Source organism: Clupea harengus, chromosome 12, assembly GCF_900700415.2.
Source record: "Clupea harengus chromosome 12, Ch_v2.0.2, whole genome shotgun sequence".
NCBI classification, from domain to species: Eukaryota; Metazoa; Chordata; class Actinopteri; order Clupeiformes; family Clupeidae; genus Clupea; species Clupea harengus.
The window spans coordinates 8,071,533-8,090,971 of NC_045163.1; positions in this window are offsets into that span (position 1 = coordinate 8,071,533).

Here is a 19,439-nt window from a genome sequence, read left to right on the forward strand (position 1 = left end):
TTAACATTACAATTATGTAATTTAAAGTGTGAATTGGTCATTTAAATTTTTTTATTTGTTGTGCTATGTAGCAAAGTAAACAGATTTATTATGAGAGTATTTTCCTGGCCTATTTTGTAATCATAATTATCTAAATTAATTTGGCTGAATATCAGCTTAAAATGCTGGCTGTTGGCTCTTGAAAGACATAATTTTACTGCCTCTAAAACTGCTCTTTGGTCTTCCTGCAGTAAGTATATCATTAACTGCAATTCACTTGGCAGCTTATTGACAAATTTACTGTTGAAAAACCCACTGCGTATTTTTAAATATATAATAATATAGTAGAATGCTACCGTAGTTCAGTAGAATACTACCGTAGTATTGATTTTGAGTAGTGATGGTATACATTTGTGATGGTACACAGGTTAAAATTAACAGAGATGGGTATTATCACAACCCTAATTGCAACTTAAAGATTTATTATGTAAGAAATGCCCCTTGAACTAAAATATTTCAATAATTTGTCTAAAATCGGCATGATAGAAAATAGAGTAAGTAATGAATCTATTGTCAGTATTGTTGTCAGTTCTTGTGCTGATCTGTGAGCACTAGGCTAGCGTGTCACAGTCTTCAGTTGGTTTGGTCTGTTCTAAATAAGAACGTTTCAATCATGTGTTCTGAGCACTAGGCTAAACGAATCTGTCGGTCTTCAGTTTGATTCGCTTGGATTCAGTTCTAAATAAGATCGTTTCAATCCTGTACTCTGAGCGCTAAGCTAAATTAGCGTGCCACAGTCTTCAGCTTGCTATGCGTTGATTCAGTTTTAAATAAGAAAGTTTCCATCCTGTTCTGTGAGCGCTAGGCTAAATTAGCATGCCACAGTTCTTCAGCTTTGCGTGAATTCAGTTACAAATAAGAATGTTTCAATCCTGTACTCCGAATGCTAGGCTAAATTAGCATTGATGGTGTTTGTGCCCCGCACTAGTTGGCTGTGGACCTGCTCCATGCTCTCTCTGTGTCACACTGTGTGCTCAGAGGCTTTTCAGAGCATAGCCCCGATGCCGCGCTAATCCTGGGTCAGTTCGGTGCGTCCACTCCAGCACCAGCGCCAGATCCAGCGGGGCCCAGATCCGCCCTCCCATAAGACCAATCTTCCCCACCATCTGGGCTGCAGAATGGCACGGACTGCAGACAGCTGTTGGGTAGCTTTAGTGTTTCTGGCCCCTGGGACAGGGAGGGCACACAGCACTGACGTCTCACTCCACATGGATTCCTCTAGTCTCAGTGGGAGAGCAGCCTCCTCTCATAGAGGAGATGGTGATTATGATGTGTGATTTCACATCTGATTAATGATGATATGTGATCACAATCAGTTGACAATAATATGTGTAAATGATAGGGTAACACAAAGAAAAAAATTACATTTACACAATTAAAAAGAATATTTACACAATTACACATTTTAAAACTGCCGAAAGAGGGTTAATAACAGAATGATCATGTTCTCATGAGTGATGTCATGGTATGTTGGGAAAAAGCCATAAAATAATACATATATATATATATACATATACACAATGTATAATATATATGTGGAGGTAATAGGGATTTAATGGGAAATTGGATTTACTTGTATTTTTGCACACATTTAGAACTAACGATTTAAGGCCTCAGCTGTCCGAAGGGATGAGCAGGGAATGTTAATCTTTTCAACTAGTAAATTCCATCAGGGGAAAAATGCTTTAATCATCAGAAGGCCTTGTCTAAAAAGTTCATGTTGGGATAAAACCTCTTTTCTACAGTCCAAAGTTAACACAATCTTCTTGAGAAAGCATTATGATGTCACAAGAGAGGGAGAGAAAATACTGTATAAATGTCCAAAAATATAATCAGATTGAGATCAGTCTCCACACTAAGTTTTACAGTGTCCCACAGATTTACCGCTGGAGGTCAGAATCCCTGTTATTTGCTATTGGCGTGAATTTATGGAGTTTTGGCCTGGCTGTTTGGAGGAGCATGACTGGAATAATTATGGAAGTGACGATGTGCTATGCTGAACCAGGAGGCCAATTAGAGTCGTAAATCTGGCCTGTTTAATTAATAGAGAGGAGTGAAGACCAGAGAGACTCAACACATTTTTCTTCTTTTTTTTTCCGGCAAGTTCTTCCTCTCGTAAAAGGCGAAAAACTGTGCTTATAGTTGTCCATGAATCACAAACCCCAGCGCAGAGCATTATTTCTGTTAAACTGTCCATTTATATACGGGTGTTGATGCGCCTTGGCACTGTGACAACACAATCTCACCAACCAAATAATCTTTGGCCATTGGTGAGCACTTCGGGAGATCAAGGATAAAGGGAGGCTCTGCACTATGGATGGGAACAGACTTCCCAGGAGTGAGACAGTTAACAACACACTTCTTACCTCCCTGGGACGCCATTCCAAAGATTTTGAGGAAACCTTGCGCATGGCACCAGACTGTAGACCATCTCAAAATGCTCCTTGTGGTGGTAAATGACAGCATTATGTGAATGAATGTGTGCACTGGTGTTTCAATAAGAAAGAGAAGATTTTGTCGGAAAGAAATGCACTTAGGTTTTTATATGGTCTGCCTTTAAATGATTTTATAACTTGCCACCTGACATTTAAAGGAAACTAGAAGGATCCATTAATGGAGCCAGCCTGTGAATGATGATAAGGTTATATATATATATAGTTACATCTACAGAGATGACACATGTAGGAAGATACTAGCAGGGAAAGTCAAAAGTATGAGAATATTTTAATCCCTTGTTTTATGTATGCTTTTGTTTAAAAGTAGATGAAAATATTTTATTGGAGCACTGGATTTCGTCTGCTTGTGGAAGTGTATAAATAGACTTAAATTAAATATACTATCAGTCAGAAAAAGCAAAAGCACAATAGGAGTGTCTCCAGTTTGAGCAGAATAGCATCAAACACCACTATTAAATGCAGAGAAGGCAGGTTGTACCATTCAACCTTCTGAAATTCCATTAAGTGATGGCCAGTCCCTTGTAAATCTGCAGATGGCGTGTTATAAACCTGACTCAATGGAGATTATGCGCCGGGGGCCGAACTGTGACCCCCATGCATTTGTCCAGCACTGTGAAAATGGCGACTCCTCCCGCGGCCCGCCTCATCGATCGCGGCGTCCGCCAGCCAAAGGTGTCCGGCGAGGCCCCCCCCCCCCCCCCCCGCTGATTAATGGCGGAGGATTGATTTGTATTTAATTAACAATTTGGAGGACCTGTTCTCAAACTCTCTTATTTTCCTGCCTCGCAAAAGGCACCTGGGAGCACAGACTCTTGGGTAATTTATGGCCTGATCGATATGTCTTGGCCTAACATCCATAGGCTGAAATAAGGAGGCTGAGGCTGTTGTCAGGGCTCTTATAGCACAGGCAGGCTGAATGACAGGAAGGAGGAGAGGAGAGAGAGAGAGAGAGAGAGAGAGAGGGAGTGCAGGAGAGCACAGAAAAGATGAATGAGACGGAGGTTGGGGATTATTGCTAATCTGGGAGACACGCTTGTCCGCTGTGTGCGGTGCGCGCGGGAGAGCCTATGTTCAAGTGGCGCCAGATGGTGGTCAGCGAGCTGGTCAGCGCTGGTCAGTGATGGTCTGAGCGCAGACCACTTGGATCCGACTGGTCATTGCTATTGTGAAGAGTACGTTTCTAAGTTTATGTGTTGCAAAGCTCTATGTCCTTAGGTGCTTTGCACTCTCTGTTTAGAAAAGTATTTTGATAATTCAGCAGTTTTTTTTTGGAGTGCAGTCTGTTGGGACCAGGCTGGTTATTGCTGCTTTGGCAGATTCGAACAGTATACGTATGTGTTTAAAGCTCTCTGTTTATAAAATGCAAAGCATTTCTGCGTAAGTCTTTAAATAATTCATTCGATTTTAGGTTGGTGTGTTAACATTTGTACACTTTTTACAAACTATGTTGAGATACAGTTGCAGTTTACAGTTACATACAGTTTTATCAAAGTGTTTGCAAATAAGAGGTTAGGTCAGCTTGTCAGAGGGAGAAATTAAAAACACACATACCTTCACTGAAACAAAACTCTGAGTCAGTTCACTAGTAAGTGAAAACAGTTAATGGAAAAGAGAAGCAGACTCTGTTCATTCATGTGCTAATATGATATTAATGCAGTCATAATCTGCACTGCTTTAATATGCCCTTTAGAGGGCAGTACAGAGTCTCCTCTGTCCCCCCACACACAGGAGGTCTGTAGCTTTGTTTAAACTGCTTTAATTCACCTGTCCAAGGGATTGGGTTGAAAAATGAATGCAAAGGTTTGCTATGTTCTGAAATATAGAGCACATGCACACAATGAATACTTAATGCTTTCTAGCAGCTTAAACGGCAGTGAGTCCTTCATTCAGGTGAAGGGTAAGAGTAGGAGTCTGCTTACACGGTTAACAGAGGCATCAGTCTGAAGGTGAAGATGAGAAGATCTCTCTAGTCTTTCCCACACATACTCACACACACACACACACACACACACACACACACACACGAACAGGCATACATCCACTCGCGCGCGCACACACACACACACACACACACACACACACACACACACACACACACACACACACACACACACACACACACACACACACACACACACACACACACACACACACACACACACACACACACACACACACACACACACAAACACACACGCACAGGCATACATCCACTCACCAACACACATACACACACACACACACACACACACACGCACACACACACACGCACACAGACACACAAACACTTGCTCACCTCAGGATCAGTCGGGACTGACCCGTTTGCTGATGTGGCCTTCAGAGAGGGAGCAGGCAGGCGTGTGTGTGGGATGCTACCGTGGCTTTTACAGCCCACCCATAAAAATGCTTTATAACGGAGCTTGTAATGCAGCACATTAAGGTTGCTGTTGTTGTTTCTTGCAAGGTCATTTCATCAGCTCTCTTCCCTCTCTCTCCTTACTCTTTCTTTCTTTCTCTTTCTCTATATCTCTCTCTTCCTCTCCCTAGCTCATTCTTTCTGTCCTTGTCTTCTCTCCTCTCCTCTCCTCTCCTCTCCTCTCCTCTCTTCTCCTCTCCTCTCCTCTCTTCTCCTCTCCTCTCCTCTCCTCTCCTCTCCTCTCCTCTCCTCTCCTCTTCTCTGCTCTTCTCTTCTCTTCTCTTCTCTTCTCTTCCCCTCCCTTCCCTTTCTGTGATGCTACCTCAGTAGTGCTATGGGAATCAGAGGTTTGTCTGAACAGTGAGCTAAAAACACTGTGTGAATAAGTGCATTTCAGAGACCTGTGTTACCCTGCAGACCACGGGCCTCTGGCCTGGTCTGGCTTTAAGTCTGGGCCATCAGCAGATTCACTTCGATGTTGATCTCTGTCCTTGTTTATTCATGCTCTCGCTGACGTTCAGAGAGTATGTGTCTGCTGGAGATTTGTCTTTATGTATGTAGTCCTAACACAGACCGCCCCCCCCTCCCCCACCCCAGCAGTATGTCAGCCCCGCTGTAGCAGGTCTGCATGTTATACCTTTTTATTTTTAGGTTCATAAATCAGTGCCCACCTCCCCCCTCCCTCCCTGTGCATCTTGATACTTTTATTATTCCTCTCCTCAAATTGGAGTCCTGCAGCTTTCCCCATAATCTAGTCAGTTCTCCCCCCCTCCCCCCACCCCCTTGCTAGTAATAAAAGAAATGCATAATCCAGTGTTTAAAAATATGAGATTTGCTTGTTGAAATCCCCAAGCGCCTCTTGGATTATGTGTGGCCTGCATGATAGAGTCTTGCTCAACAGCCCCCCCCCCCCCCCCCATCCTCCACCCCCGACCCCCTTGACTCTTGGACGCAGACTTTGAGGGGTTAGATGCTGAACTGGGGCAGGGACGGATTGGAAGAGAAATGACTGGAGCCCTTGAGGCTTGAGTTTACATATTTACCCACATGGACCCATTCACAAAACCTCTCACCCACAGCAGGCCATCTTTCTCACAGTTCTCACTCGATTACATCTTAATAACAAAGTGACGGTCACATTACCCACTGGGCTGCCTTACACAAATTAATGAGGAATTTCAACTTGAGTTGAGTTGCTTCCTGATTTTAAATAGGAATGTTTCTCTTTATGATAATATAATTCCAAAAAACATTTTTAAACATAATATCTAAATGACCATCATGTTATCCAGTCTGCTGCCATTCACAAATTACCTGTCTTTGTTATTTATGTATAAAGTTAAGGAATTTGAACTGGAGATATTGATCCATGATATTATATTTGTTCCTATGATGCTCTTCATGTGGAATTTTAATGGCATTATGTCATACAAATTCAAAGAATTTTCTAATAGCAAAAACATGCTAAAACATGGCAGCATTTAAATGACACACAAGGCTGAAATCTTATAAAGGACTGTGGTTCTGAATTATAGCTGGACCTTTGACCAAGACCAGAGGTATGCTCTGGCAGGATAGTCCTTGTAATGTCATGAATAAACCTCACCTGTTCGACAGATGACCCGAGCATCAGAGTGTTCTGTTCAGATCTGATCCTACCCTAAGTGTTCCGGTCTGCTCCGCTCCGCTCCGATCAGTTGTTTTTATTTATTTCTGTGGTGATGTAACCCATTTGCGTAGCTGGGCCTGTCAGACAGTGCGTGTGAATCAAAAGGGTGTAATTTATGGGCTGAAAAACAACAGGAAGCCTCAGCGGGCTGGTCCCCATCCGCAGCGCTAGCAGACGCAGCTGACGGCCGGGAGGTGAGGCCTGGGGGTTTACTGTATTTCTAATTTACGACTGCCGGGATGTGAGAAGATGGGACAGGCAAACCATCTCTCTCTCTCTTTCTCTATCCCTCTCTCTCCACCTCTCTCTCTCTTTCTCTCAACCACTCTCCCTCTCTTTCTCTTTTTTTCATCATCCCTCTTTTTACGGCACTAGCCTCATTCCTCTAATACCCCAGAAATGTAAATCCGTATGCACACATGCATCCTGGACAATGCCCCCAATATGAATTTTATGTAAAATGTCCCCATAACTCTGAGACATGATGGAACATATGACTCCCTGTAATTTCATTACATAAAAAGGTTGTGTGTTTGCTGGGATGAGGACGGGAGGGGTAGAGCTGTTGGTCTTATTAGCACAACCTTGCATATGTGCAGAGTGTGTGTGTGTGTTTGTATGCTTGTGTGTGTGCTCTGTTGAGTGTGTATGTGTGTGTGTGTGTTTTTCATTGAGTGCATGTGTGCATATTAAAGTGTTTGTGAGTGCATATGCATGTGTGTGTATATGTGAGGTATGCATGTGCATGATGGGATGTGTGTGTGTGTGTGTGTGTGTGTGTGTGTGTGTGTGTGTGTGTCAGTGTGTGACAAGGGACGAGTGGGAGGTTACAGGATCACCACAAATGCAAAGCAGACCAGCATATTTGGAAAAAGGAGAGCCTTTTAGGAGCATCTGAGTAATCTGTGAGATCACTGGGCAGCCTTAAGGCAGCAGGCTTACTCAGGTAGGACAAGCACATGGAAATGAATGAGAAAAGACAATCTCCATAATTGTAATATTTTAAGAAAGGGGAAAGGGGCTATGCATATGACTCTTGTCTGATCCCCAATCAACCTTAATAAATATGTGGAGCAGATACACACATGCACACACACACACACACACACACACACACACACACACACACACACACACACACACACACACACACAAACACACACATACACACATACACACACACACACACACATACACCAGAGAAATGTGCTATAAAATGGATGTATATGTGTACAATAAAATGTGTAATGTACACTGGAAAATGTGAAGGGGCATGTGAAAATATTGTGTACAAATTTTCATTAACTGTTTTTCACTTTTTAAAATAAATAAAATGTTCTTAAATTCTGATTTGTTACTGAACAAACCAGTAAATGTAATGTTAAGTATGGAAATTGAATTATACAAATATGTCACTCTTTTGGTATGTTAGGTAGGTTTTAGGTAGTGAGATCACTTATCCCACATATGTCTGTGAATGTGTCTCTGTATCTGGATGTATATGTGTGAGTGGATATCCATAGTTGTGTGTTTGTCCACGCATACAGGAATGTGTATAAACATCTACTTCTATATGTCTGGCTGTGTGTGTGCGTGTGGGGGTGGGGGTGGGGGGGGGGCTCATTCTATTAGTAGATGGGTTTTGGCTGCTGCCCCCCTAAGCTGATATTGGACTGCTGTTTGAAGCTGTCCAGTGACCAGGCTGTGGGTCTTGCTGCCCTATTGTACTTGAGGAGCTCCCCGGAGGGCCGGCTTTGAACCGGGCCAGCGTGGCACCGCAAGATCAAACAACGTCTTATGAAACTCTCCCGAGATCCGCGAGTACAATTAACTAAAGAGTCACTGCTCACACCTGTCCTTATAGCTCATCACACCCCTCCCTCACACACACACACACACACACACACACACACACACACACACACACACACACACACACACACACACACACACATACACACACACACACCAACACCCCCACTCCCAAAACACTATTAGGCTATTAGAATTGTCCGTTTGGGGGAAGAAGGGTTCCCACACAGTGACATAACTGTTGTCTACAATTTTCAGTATTTCCTGAATATTGTTTTTAAAATTGTATCATGTCATTCATAAATGGCGCCTGAAAGGCTCTAAACATACCAAACAACTGCAAATGTGCAAAAATGCAAATGAATAAATACACTGAGTGTCAAAGTGTTATTCTGTATTTTGGGGGGGCACTGCACAGCATTGTAAATTTCAACATCATATGAAATGAGGATGTATGTTTTATTGGATGGTCCATGTAGCCCTAGTCAGTACTGACACATACATAGACAACATAGACTCTGGTGATACAGACCAGCCTCCTCTCTTGCGCTCTTGACTAAGAGTGTGAAGTGAGAGCTGAGACAATTCATTTCTATCACACGTGGACTTCAGCCAAAGGGAAAGGCATCTGACATGCACTTACAGGTACATCTGGTGCTGCGCACAGTAAGTATGGATTCACTTTTGGTTTTTAGTTCTACACAGGAAAACATTCCTCATGTTATTGGTTGGGGACGTCCCACAGTGGCCAAACCTCTCACTATACTATGACACAACAGTGCACTACAACCATCATACCAATACTTGACAATACTTCTCAACAACAACAACAACAACAAAGATGCCTTTGTGAGCATTTCACTGGGGTTGTCAAGCGGGCGCCTTCCTTCGTCAGTGTTCCGTTGAATCAGGCCCACACCACCTCCAGGAGACAGGAGTGTCTGGTTCATAATGTACTGTGATGAGATATGAGCTGAAATCAGTTTTCTTGGTATTATTCATTTCAGCGGAAACAAAGCACGTGCAGACATCACACGCAAACTCAAGGGCAGAACCAAACATACACACATGCACACACACATAAGCACTCTCTCTCACACACATACACAAACGCACACACCTATTCTATTAATAAAGAGCCCGCCAATCCATAATGTAGAAATCATCCTCCATTCTATCGATCGGCGAGGTCCCGGGAGTGGGTCCCGTTAGAGTATGTGAGTGTGTGTGTGCGCGTGTGTGTGTGTGTGTGTGTGTTGAGGGGGGTACGTGACCGAGGAGAGCCCAGACACTCCAGTCTATTGGATTGAGATTCATTCGCTATTTAAGGGTCAGAGATCGGGCCTGGGAAGCTACTAGAGACTCGGTGATCAATACTGCTGCCACACGTCACGTCCAACCTGTGCATTTCTTCACTGTAAATCCCACCCTTGTGTTTCAACTCCCCACATCACACACACACACACACACACACACACACACACACACACACACACACACACACACACACACACACACACACACTCACACACACAGACTTATACACATCTGCTCATACACAGACAAACATCCACACTTATACAGACACAGGCAAATAAACTCATTCAGGAGTCTACAAACACACACACACACACACACACACACAATCCTGTTGTTCAGTTGTTTTTTTTCTGTTTTAAAAGGTGAACACACCATCATGAGATAAAAAAGAGAAGGTCGGCAGGGAGTGTTTGTCATCTCACGGTGGCTGTGAACCTTTGCCCCCGGACCATCCTGCTGGCTTCTCGCACTGTCTGACTTCCCCGCGGGAGGTGGTGGAGTAATGATAACCTCATCGCAGTCCCAGACTCTCATTGACAATGATGGGGCCTAAATGTATTGTTATACAATAATCCTGCAGTCATGCCATTAGGAGGGAAGAGCCCAGCCATTTGTCAGAAGATGAAGATGCTTTTTTTGAAAACCATTATCAGAAGGACATTATCAGGGTTACAGTCTCTGATCATCATTCTGTGATCACTAATCAGTTGCTGGACTCAGTTTAATAAATCACAGATGATCTGGGGTCAGCCATGGCGAACAACAGCCTTCTGCTAGAACTGAGGAAACAGGATATAACTGGTGCAATTTTGACCATTAGAAAAAATAAACGTCTAAAAAATAAATACATTTAAATAAATATATATACTGTATATTATAATAATAACGATAATAATAATAATAATTATATATATACATATACATATCCAGAAAACATGCAGGTTGGTGTTTCAGTCTGTATGACATTATACTAAAATAATTATCCTCCTGAATCTCTCCTCACCATCCGAGTCCTCCAGGTATTTCTTTCCCTGGCCCACAATGCACCACTGTCCTTCATGTACCCTTGCACAGGTCCTCATTTCCATATGGAATGCAAACAAGGTGCACCCCACCCCCTCTCTGCCACACATAACACCTCTTCCTCCTCTCCTCTCCTCCTCTTCTCTTCTTACTCCTCTCCTCTCCTCCTCTTCTCCTTCTCCCCCCCCTTCTCACCATCATCTCTTACAGAGGTACACACCCTCCACCTGTTCACACACACACACACACACACACACTCCTACCCACTCCTGCACTCCACCCCGGCCGCACACCTTCAGAGCCGCCCCGTCTCTCTGTCGCCTTGGACGCCATTTCCCTGATGCCAGGGCCTGATATAGTGGGATGAGGTTTCTATGGACACCAAGGTCAGGGACGGCCAATCTGTTCAATCCACTCACTTATTAGGGGTATAAATAATTTGGATCGCGACTGAACCTTGAACCTTGAACCAGTACCCCTGGAGAAATTTATCTTTTCTTTCCTCCCTCTCTCTCTACATTTCTCGCAATCTCTCCCTCTCCCCCTCTGTCTCTCTCTCTCCCTCTCCACCTCTCTCTCCCTCTCCCCTCTCTCTCTCACCCAGTCTCGCTCCCTCTCCCTCTCTCTCTGCTTCCCTGTGTATATATATGCAGCATTTCCATTAGGACAATGAGATGGAGGTGGAGGCACTCTGCATATGCAATATTCTCAGCCCCATTTTCTTATGGAGTGAAGGGAAAATGTTTTCTCTCCCCATACGCTGGTGAATTAGCATATGGCAGTAAGCAGAGGATCCATTGCCCTTGTGGATACCTGGGGGGTGGGGGGGGATCCACTAGTGCTCCTGAAAGATGTTTATTTGTGTCAGCATTACTTGTGTCAGCATATGACTCTCAATGAATATCTCAGCTATGGAATATGAATGAACCCTTAACCCTCATGCTGTGCTCACTACACCTGTTGTGGTTGAGGTAGAATTGACCAGTCTGACATAAATGTTAATAATGCTTTATGTAAACATTTTATTTAGATCTATTTTGATTTAAATAAAAACAATTCTAAAGATGTGTGTAATTGTTTTTCTGACAGTTTTTTTAAACAAATATATATAATTTCTAGTTTTCACAACTAGTGCAAATCTAACCTCAGGGTATTTCCTATTTTTGTATTTAATAATGTATTTAACAATTTAAAATATGCATAAAATGTACATAATAAAATATGTGATTTTACAACATAATTATATAACACTTGTTGTGTCTTCATTCAAAAATGATCTGTTCGATTTATGAAGAAAATCCACACTTATTCAACACCCAACTGAATGCATTAAATGAGACATCTGACAACTTTACCATTTATTTTCACTCATAAAACTCTAAGTATTACAGTCTTGGGCAACAATTTTAAAGGATAATCATTTTTGATGGAAGACACAACAAATGCAACAATGTTAAATTATTTGAAGAAGACCTTATGACTTTTATCTTACTATATTTTATTTTATTCATTCAAGTAGACAGGGCGAAGAATGTCATGGATCCTTGTGAGTTTAAGATAAAAGAAAAAAGGAGTACATCAAATGCTTATATTTTTGTGTTATAATATAATGAAGATAATTATAATGTTATGAAACTTAAACCTTTGGAGTTGTCTGTGACTGTATGTGCCATGCCGTGACGTTCCACGGCGCTCTGGCCTGCCCCTGCTCCTGCCCCTGCCCCTGATCCTCTCTAGACAAAATGATAAAATCATGGAGAGCATGATGAGATTGCTGCTATTATTAATCTCCAATAAATACATCTTGACCTGAGGATTAGCGCAGTGCCCTTGCCCCCCACACTCCTCCACAGATAAGGCGATCTTGCTGACATGAATTATGAAAAACAACAATGGATTGGGGGTGGGGGGGGGGGGGGGCAAACCTTTAAACCTGGATTGTGTGTTGGAGTCGAGCCACTGACACCTCTCTGAGGTCTCTGGAGTTTTCAGAACGTCGCCGTGGCCTCAGAGATAGCGGTGACAACTCTACAGAACATTTGTACTGTGTGCTCAGGTTATTTTATGTTGTGAAAATACACACTCAAACTCAATTCTATTAAATGTAATCAAATATTAAAAATACTCATTTCAATTTCATAATGACCATAATTTCTGTGATTGTCTGTTTCTCTCTTGTGAATGTGACTGTGAATATATACAGTATATGTGTGTGTGTGTCTGTCTGTATGTGTGTGTGTGTGCGTGCGTGCCTGTATCTGTGAGTATGTGCGTATGCATGCGTGTGTGATTATGTGTGTGTGTTTGTCAAGCAGGGTTTGCGGAGAGGAGGAAGCAGCCTATTTCCTTGGCGGTGTATTCATCACTTGAAGGAGGAGAGGGGAAAAAAAGAAGTCCTGAGAGTCATTGGAATCAAAGCAGTGGTGGAAATGATGGTCGCGCCTCTGCTCTCCCTCCATCCAGCATGTTAATGAAGTGCAGGTGTCTGAGACGCCACACTGAAGGCAGACCCCCAGCCCAGCGCTACCTCAGTCTCTGATCGATCTGCTGTCCCACAAGCACAACATGCCACACATTAATATGCTCAGTGAGGAGTAACTAAGACAATGCGTGCTACTGCATGCTAACAGGACGCCCAGAATGGCAAGAGCCGCTGCTGTGTGGCTGATTCAGAGCGCAGAAGGCATCCAGTGCCCAGGATTTAACACTCCAGCAGTGTAAAAACCAACATTTAATACATAGAGAACAGCAATGCCAAGATATAACACCCTAACAGTGTAAAAAACAATGCCCAACATTTAATTCTCCAACAGTTTAAAAACTAATTCCCAATATTTAATACTCAAACAGTGTAAAAACCAATGCCCAGCATTTAACACTGTAACAGTGTAAAAAACAATGTCTTATGTTTAGCATGGGAAAACACCAATGCCAATTGGCCAAACACCAATAACACTGTAACAGTGGCAGTGAGTGAGACAAGAGAAGGAACACAGTAAAAAATGTAGAGTCAAAATCAGTCCAACTTATTTAATAATAAGCCTTAATAATAAGATAATAATAAGTTTAATTATTAGAAAATGAAAATGAAAGCGATCAATTGGTAACTGACCAGCATTAAAGTCTATTAACTCTATTTGTGTTACATTAAAGTCAGCTCTATTCGTGTTACATTAAAGTCAGCTCTATTCGTGTTACATTAAAGTCAGCTCTATTCGTGTTACATTAAAGTCAGCTCTATTCGTGTTACATTAAAGTCAGCTCTATTCGTGTTACATTAAAGTCAGCTCTATTCGTGTTCCATTAAAGTCAGCTCTGTTTTTGTTACATTAAAGTCAGCTCTATTTGTATTACTTTTACCCTGTATTGTCTCAGCCACCGTGCAATAAAAGCAGCTCAAGACAGTAAAACTACATGGATTTAATTGAAATCCAAGCTATTTGTATGGACCTTGCTCAATAAATGGAACCGTGGCGTTGACGCGTGTCAAACACCGCCAGTAGACGCTGTTTTGTTTTACATCCTTTCTGAGAACTCAACCATTTTCTGATGATTTTAACCAATCCTTCAAATAATTGAGAGTGAAACATTAACGAAAATTGAAAATTCAGCCTCGGCTTTTAAAATGATATCACATGAGTAGAGCGTGCCACTGCATGAAATCTGAAAAAAGAACATTAAAAAAGTACAAGAGAATAAGAGTATTTGGAAAGCACAGGCATATGGCATTTTTCCGTCACAATAATCCTTTATTAACCTCTTAATTGATACCAAGACGAGCTTCTAGCCTCACATCCTCAGAGAACAAACGCACCCCGAGCCGGTTCTTCCTTAAACCCCTCACAGCAGCGTCTGAAGTGGGAGACCCCTCTGGGACGAGATGGGGGGCATGGGGGGGTCGGCAAGCATGGGGTTCAGCTCTTAAAGAGCTTTATCACGCACCCACCCACCCCCCAACAGACACACACCCACACACAAACCCCCACACCGCCCCCCATATTCCCCCTGTGCTGCTGTATTTAAATGAAGCACTAACGAGACTCTGCCCTCTGGACCCCCAGGACCAGGACCCCACGCGCCAATGCTCGCCAGCCCGCCTCGGAGCAGACGTGCGTGGGCAGAAGAGCGCGGGGAGAGACCCCTGACCCAGGCAGCCAGCCAGTGATTTATCACTCTGCTTCCCCAGCTCTGGCCGTGCGGGGCGGGGGTGGGGGGGCAGACCAATCAGCAGGGGGGCTATTGTTCCTAAATACAGACACACGCGGCGCGGGCCGTTAAACAATGACACCATGTTGTTATCTGGGGAAAGGGCCCCACGTGCTGAACAATCTACCAAGATCAATATGTCGTATGTGACTGTGTGTGTGTATGTGTGTGTGTGTGTGTGTGTGTGTGTGTGTGTATGTGTATGTGTGTGCGTGAATGTGTGTGTGTGTGTGTGTGTGTGTGTGTGTGTGTGTGTGTGTGTGTGTGTGTTTGTGTGTGTGCATACATGTGTGTTGGAGTCCTTCATTTTTTCGTCTCTCCACTCCCCTCCATCTCTCTCGCTCCCTTGTCTCTCTGGCTCCCTCCTTTTTTTCTCTCCCTCTCTCCCTCTCTCCCTCTCTCTCTCCCTCTCTCTCTCCGTACTGTCACGGTGCGCGGCGATGAAGAATGGTCTCTCCCTTCGGTGTAATAATTGAAAAGTGTGGCGTCTGCTGGAGCCATCTGTGTCTGTGTGCAATGAGAGTCTATGAGGGCCAGACTGAGTCTCCCCCCCCCCCTGGGAGCTGTTAACACCTCATAGACACGAGGGCCCCTCTGGGACCTGGGGGGGGGGGATGCTGCAAACCTGCCGCACGCGACTAATGAGAAAGCAGGTGATTATTCCAACCTGCGCAAAATAAACTGGGATGATCATGGCTTCCCTGTGACACGCGCCATCCATTCACCCAGTCGGCCCCTACGATCTCCTCAGCTGTCCTCCACACCCGTGATGCTGGGCTGACTACGCTGACTGGGTGCCTGTGGACCTGCTGAATGTGGGTATAGAAGTCTATGTGTTGCTGTGCCTTTGTAAAATGCTTTTGTAAAAAGTAACTTTTTGTATTGAGGAGAGTTTCCTACACTGCAGACCCCTCCAGTTATTCTCCCGATTTCAGGTTGTTGCTCAAAGTCGTTGAATGTATTTTCTGCCAACCATTTCACACGCATTATCGAATACATCCTTTCAGCCAAAGCGTGGGGCAAAGAGCCGTGAATGAATGAATTAATACTAATGAAGAATGAATGAAGAATTATGCTGCTAGCGCATGATCGAAAGCCTTGCTTCCTGATGGATAGAGCTCCCATCATCGCTAAAAACATGCTAATGTGTGTGCAGATTAGTTGGATCGCCATAACGACATCATGCTCATTAATCTGCGGTATAAACAAAAGTGTCAGAGCAGAGCTGGTAATGTTCCCATCTCTCTGGGATGCTGTGAAAGATTAAAGGGCTTTGCCAAGGGTTGTACAGTATTTAACTGGTTAGGGTTTACCAATAGGTGAAGTGATATACCAAAAGGAATTTTCAGTATTCTCTCTTCATTTAATTAAATTCTACAAGATTACAAAATGCAAAACGATTATCAGGTCTTATAGAGAAAATACATAGGTTGTACAAATCAAAGGCTCAAAATACAGAGGTGAAATTACAGTGGTGAAATTTAAGACAGAAATGCATTTTGTGTAATGCAGTGTAATTTTAGCATGCTAAAGGATATTGCTTATTTTTTGGGACAGAAAAGTATTGTTATTCTTCAAAGGCAACCTTTGTCCCTTGTAAAGAAATCAAACAACTCTATACCCACTACATTTTATGCTGTATTATAGATTCCAATGTGCACCATCTGAGGGTATTTCAGAGCTGCTATGTAATTTGCAGAGAGTGTACACAGCATTGTCCCCTCCCTGCCCACTGTAAGAACACCAGCCACCTCCCCTGGAAGCACAGCTCTTCCTTCCTTATCCCTGGGTGGTAAAAGCCTGGCCCATGGGAATTGTCCCCGGTTGACAGTGGATGTGTTAATTGATTATTTCCCCAATATGAGCCTCTACGGCTGAATTCCCTCTCTGAAGGCAGCCGACCAGCCGCCCCATGCAACGCTCCTCCCCCCCCCCCCTCCTCTTCCTCCTCCCCCTCCTCTTCCTCCTCCTTCCAGTGCAGTGCTGAGCTCTTTAGGGCTGCTCCATTAGGCGGTGGGCGTGATCTGACGTGTGGGGCCCTGGGGAAGTGTTATTGTCAGAGCTGATTTACTCCGGCCATCTGACACCAGTGTGAGGAGGGAGCCAGACCTTAGCTCCCCCCCACACACACACACACACATACACACACACATACACACACACACACACACACATATATACACACATACACACACACATACACACACACACACACACACATATGCACACAAACACACACACGAGCATACACACATAGATACCCAGTCATACACCCACCCACACACACACACACACACACACACACACACAGACACACAAATGCTCACAGCTGCACGCACACTGTTGCCTGCATACTCAAACACGCCTATAAAAACATGAATACACCCACATGGAGATACAAACATGTGTGTTGCTTCTAATACATCCCAAAAGACACAAACCCCCTACACACAGATGCAGACATACACCAAAAAATGTCACACATATAAATATAGAACACACATAAAAACACATATGCATACACAAACATTTGCACACACACATTGACAAATTCACACACACACACACACACACACACACACACACACACACACACACACACACACACACATAAATAAGATATTTTTTAGGAAATGGGGGAATTAGATTCAGTGGGTATAGAGAATATAGTCTTAAATGTGTTCTATGTTATGTTGTACTTTTAACTTTTAAAAAAAAATTATTCATAAGTACATAGCCACTGACTCTTCTTTTCAGTTTTTTTTTTGTTTTTTTATTTTGTATCCATTTTAATTTGTCAGGTGATGAAAGACTATTGTTTCAGAGCGACATGGTCAAGATGCACATAAAACAAATATAATTACAAATATCAGGATATTTACAGGAACAAGAAAAAAAGCAACAGGATATAGGTGTATAGGAGATCAAATTTAATATGGCGAAAAATATAAAATAATTTTCAAACGTGACAGACTCGCACCTACGAGGCATCTTGTGTCTCTAACTCAGATCTCCTGTTCAGATTTCACAGTAACATCTTCAGTGTCTAGAGCTTACTTCCTGTCAGACCCTCCAGTCATCCACAGAGGGAACACTGTGTGAAACAGCTGATTTGTTTAGCCTCATTGTCCATTGGTAGAATACCTGTCCTTCAGATGGGTTGTCCCACGCATAGACGCTTCGACAGGCCTTTTCATGAACGAGACTGTTTACAAACCAGACAACATTCTCGGGACACAGGACACTCTTTTCTCAAACGACACATTTTGTCCATCAAAACCTGCCATCAGAAACGCGGAAGGGAAGAAAAAGCCACTTACATAAACATGCATGTGTCAAACCCAAAGTTTGGGTGTTTTAGTTAATCTGAGAGAGTGCCTGGGGATTATCTCCTGTGTTAAACACACTGTGCAGTTCACCCAAGGGCCATCCCACCAGCCTTCACCCCTCCACACATCCCTCTCTCTCACTCTCTCTCTCTCTCTCCCTCCCTCTCTTTCTTCCTCTCTCATTCTCTTGTTTAGTTATTTATTTTCCCATGCTGTGTCCAAGCCCAGAGTAAACATCATGGCCAAGGGGAAAGAGAGAGGGAAGGAGGGAGCGGAAACTATCTTAACCCCGGGTGCCCTGGCAACCACCGGCACTGATTCCGTGTGTGTGTGTGTGTGTGTGTGTGTGTGTGTGTGTGTGTGTGTGTGTGTGGTCACAGCAGCTCATTGTCAGATGGTCTCAGTCAAGACCCAGCTTGGAAACTGCCCAGTAAATCAGACAGAGCTGGGATTAGTGCTTCTGGTGACCCCTCTATCTGTGCCAGACCTCCACCACGGCTCCCTCTCACCTTTAGCTGCACACCTGCTGCTGAGCCAGTGTGTGTGTGTGTGTGTGTATGTGTGTGTGTGTGTGTATGTGTGAATGTGTGAGTGAGTGAGTGTGTTTGTGTGTATGTGTGAGTGTGAGTGTGTGCTTGTGTGTGTGAGTGTGTGTGTTTGTGTGCTTGTGTGAGTGTGTGCTTGTGTGCGTGAGTGTGTGTGTTTGTGTGTATGCGTGAGTGAGTGTGTGTGTTTGTGTGCTTGTGTGTACGTACGAATGAGTGTGTGCTTGTGTGTGTGTGTTTGTGTGTATGCGTGATTGAGTGAGTGAGTGTGTTTGTGTGTTTGTTTGTATGTGTGAGTGAGTGTGTGCTTGTGTGTGTGAGTGTGTGTGTTTGTGTATATGTGTGAGTGAGTGTGTTTGTTTGTGTGTATATGTGAGTGAGTGTGTGCTTGTGTGTGTGTGTGTGTGTGTGTGTATGTGTGTGTGTATGTGTGTGTGTGTGTGTGTGTGTGTGTGTGTGTGTGTGAGAGAGACAAGGTGAAGTGAGGAGGGGGATTACAGGCAAAGCCCCGTGAGGATGCGTCAGGTGTAGTGCGTCCCATCCCGGTTCACACACCTGAAACGGAACACCGTCTGCATGCTTGCTGCAAGAGGAACCAGAAAAAACAATTAGGTTTCCAGCTGC